This window comes from Nanorana parkeri, unplaced genomic scaffold (assembly GCF_000935625.1).
Source record: "Nanorana parkeri isolate BGI_ZX_2015 unplaced genomic scaffold, ASM93562v1 scaffold2381, whole genome shotgun sequence".
Classification (NCBI taxonomy): Eukaryota; Metazoa; Chordata; class Amphibia; order Anura; family Dicroglossidae; genus Nanorana; species Nanorana parkeri.
Genome location: NW_017308649.1, coordinates 103310 through 106883, shown reverse-complemented (window position 1 = coordinate 106883; position 3574 = coordinate 103310).

Genomic DNA, 3574 nt, shown 5'->3' with positions numbered 1-3574 from the left:
GGTTATATGTGCTGGTGGTGGGTTAGGTGCAGAGGTGGGGGTTATATGTGCTGGTGGTGGGTTAGGTGCAGAGGTGAGGTTATATGTGCTGGTGGTGGGTTAGGTGCAGAGGTGGGGGTTATATGTGCTGGTGGTGGGTTAGGTGCGGAGGTGATGGTATATGTGCTGGTGGTGGGTTAGGTGCGGAGGTGAGGTTATATTTGCTGGTGGTGGTTTAGGTGCGGAGGTGATGGTATATGTGCTAGTGGTGGGTTAGGTGCAGAGGTGAGGTTATATGTGCTGGTGGTGGGTTGGGTGCAGAGGTGGGGGTTACATGTGCTGGTGGTGGGTTAGGTGCAGAGGTGGGGGTTATATGTGCTGGTGGTGGGTTAGGTGCAGAGGTGGGGGTTATATGTGCTGGTGGTGGGTTAGGTGCAGAGGTAGGGGTTATATGTGCTGGTGGTGGGTTAGGTGCGGAGGTGGTTATATGTGCTGGTGGTGGGTTGGGTGCAGAGGTGAGGTTACATGTGCTGGTGGTGGGTTAGGTGCAGAGGTGGGGGTTATATGTGCTGGTGGTGGGTTAGGTGTGACTCCAAGCACTGAATCTAGAGCCAGGCAAGTAACATTTTCAGGAGAGTACGGCACCGCCAGCCTCCAGGCTTTCCTTATGACAGGTGCACTTTATCTCCCGCACGCTCTTCCTGTCTGCTCGGTGATGGGGCACAATATTTGATGTCAATACAAAGAATATGAAAGTGATTGAGAAGTGATCGCATCTTCTCTTCCTCCGCCAGCAGAGAAGGAATTTTCTGTCTTCTGCCCCTTCCAGCCGGAGGGAAGTGACACCGATGTGACAGTCGCCCCCCTCGGGGACACACGGTGTGATGGAGGAGAGATACAAAGTGGCAGCTGTGAGTTTACTCTCTGCCCACAAGATGGCACTGTGCCACTTCTGTAACTGGCCCAATAATGAGAGGGGAACCAGAGGAACTGAAATGTTGTTATTTTTCTAGAGCCAGTGAACAGCTTCCCCAGCACAGGGGCCCCGCTGACCAGCACAGGGGCCCCAACATGAAAGCTTGCTCCCAACTCCCTCATTGCAATGAATGTCCCAACGTCAGTACCCTCATAGCCGAGAGTGGGCCCACACGCCGCTTTGTGCAATGGGCCACCTTGCAGATGTACGCATCTGAGACCGTTGTGTTCATTGCAAATGTTACAAATAAAGTTTAGGCCTTTGCTGGCTGGCAGGGCTGCCCAATTAACCCCCCCCCCCCCCCCAAAAAAAAAAACCAGTTAACTGATTTAGCCAATCAGAGCAGCGAGCTTTTGCCGTGAATGGCCCCGCCCACGCACACCTCCATTGCCGGTCACAGATTGAGCCCTCTCTTTCTTGTTATGGTGCTCACCGAGCCCCACCAGCTGCCTTGGGTCTACAAGTCCCAGCATTCCCGTGCAGGCTTTTGAAGCGACAGGGCACTTCAAAAGCCTTGCGGGGAGGACGCCAACATGTTTTGTAAATGAAGGGGGGCGCTGCGCCTTTGTTAAACGCAGTGCTCCCCCCGTTACTTGGAAGAAATGTCAGCGTCCTCTGCTCAGACCACTGTATTCAAGTCTGGGACAGATTGGAACGCAACGGAAAGAGAGATCAGGCCGGGCATTCCTTCCTTTTGATGTGCCGGATACTTCAAGAGCCTGTTGAGACGCACGGGAGGCACAGCAGGAGACGAATGCTATTTATAGCGTCGATTAAATGATTGGACCGGCGCGCCACCTGCGAAGAGAGAGATCGTGTTCGGAGCACATGGCGCGGAGGCGCCCCCCCGGGGCTCCGTGGTCATTATCCCCCCGCTGACACGTCGGGGATTCGGCGGCACGGCACCGGGGGCTCCTGTTGGTCTGGGTTTTATTAACAGCGAGACGCCATGTGTCAGGGAGCGTGACATTTGGTGGGTTGCCAGCGTCCCTGCGGGGTGTCCGAGGATTAAAGATTCGTATCAACTTTATTCGTATTCCGCCTGAGGAAATGCCCCTCTCTGTTCTGACACTCTCTTCCTCTGCAGTACAAGTCTGTGTGAGGACACTCGTGATAAGGGGTGTGGCTGTTACTCAGCTCGGCCAAGCACAGATCACTGGAGGGGACGACCAAAGTTAGAACCAGTGCATCAATAATCAGCACTTAATAACAGAACCAGTCAGACTCTCCTCTTGTCCAAGCATGCTCTCTCTCTCTACCTCTGCAGTACAAGTCTGTGTGAAGGCACTTGTGATAAGGGGTGTGGCTGTTACTCAGCTCCGCCAAGCACAGATCACTGGAGGGGAAGACCAGAGTTGGACCCATGTCATTCATTAATCAGCACTTAGTAATAGAACTGGTCTGACATGTCCCCTCCAGTCCGATGCCCTCTCCCTCTGCAGTACAAGTCTGTGAGGGGACACTTGTAATGAGGGGTGTGGCTGTTACTCAGCTCCGCCAGCCCAAAGCACTGGAGGGTTGGACCAGAAACCATTTTCTTCCCCAGCCTTACTGTCCCTGACACCGCCCCTTTTAATTGATTGGATTTCAGTTCTTTAAATTATGGAGGCTCATCATCAGATGTGGGTGTTTACCTAGTGGAAATGCAGCCTGCCTGGGAGCACCCATTCGTCCTGGCTGCCCTCCACCCATCAAGGCATATTGATATTTGCATAACTCCTCCCACGAGCCAGCCCACTGCTTCCATCAGGGCTGAGGGCTGCATTGCAAAGAGAAGCACAGAGACCCAGTATAAGGTATGTAATGGAATTGGAATGGAACAGTTGAATTTTGATGGGGGGGGGGGGACCAGGGAAGGCAAAATATAACCTTGGAGCTTTTATCGGAACCTGCAAAATCTTCTGTCTTCTCCGCAGACTTCCTGTTAATATTTCACGCGCGGCGCTGGCACCTCGCTAACCGGGACAGTTAATTCTGTTGACACGCGCTCTACAATATTAATGACACGGGAAGACATAACTGGCGGTTCTGATGGGTTCTCGGCGCACCGGAGTTCCTAAGAAAGATGTTTCGTATCACCTGGCAGCTGTCAGGCAGGGCTCCGCAGCGTCCCACCGCCGCCGCCCGGCGCACCGCCTTGGCAAGGTTGTTCAAGCAGAGGCATTAATCACGGCGTACCAGCCTTGACCCGGCCACCTGCGCAGATCATCTGTTCCATTATCTCAGCAGACCCGCTAATTATCTGCTAACTTCCACATGGCGAACGCCGGGGGTCTGTGGCAGCGCCGCCGCGGGGGGCCCGGAGCGCTCGGGAAGAGACCTGGCCCATTTCTACGCAAAATAAGACTCTGCGTGCATTGGTGTATATGATTCTTCTGCGGAGAATCCATGAACCAGGCGGATCCCGGGCCTGTACACCTGCTGTGCCCATTACGAGGAGCTCCCACCATCCCTGTGCTGAGTTCCCGGGTCTGTACACCTGCTGTGCCCATTATGAGGAGCTCCCACCATCCCTGTGCTGAGTTCCCGGGTCTGTACACCTGCTGTGCCCATTATGAGGGGCTCCCACCATTCCTGTGCTGAGTTCCTGGGTCTGTACACCCGCTGTGCCCATTATGA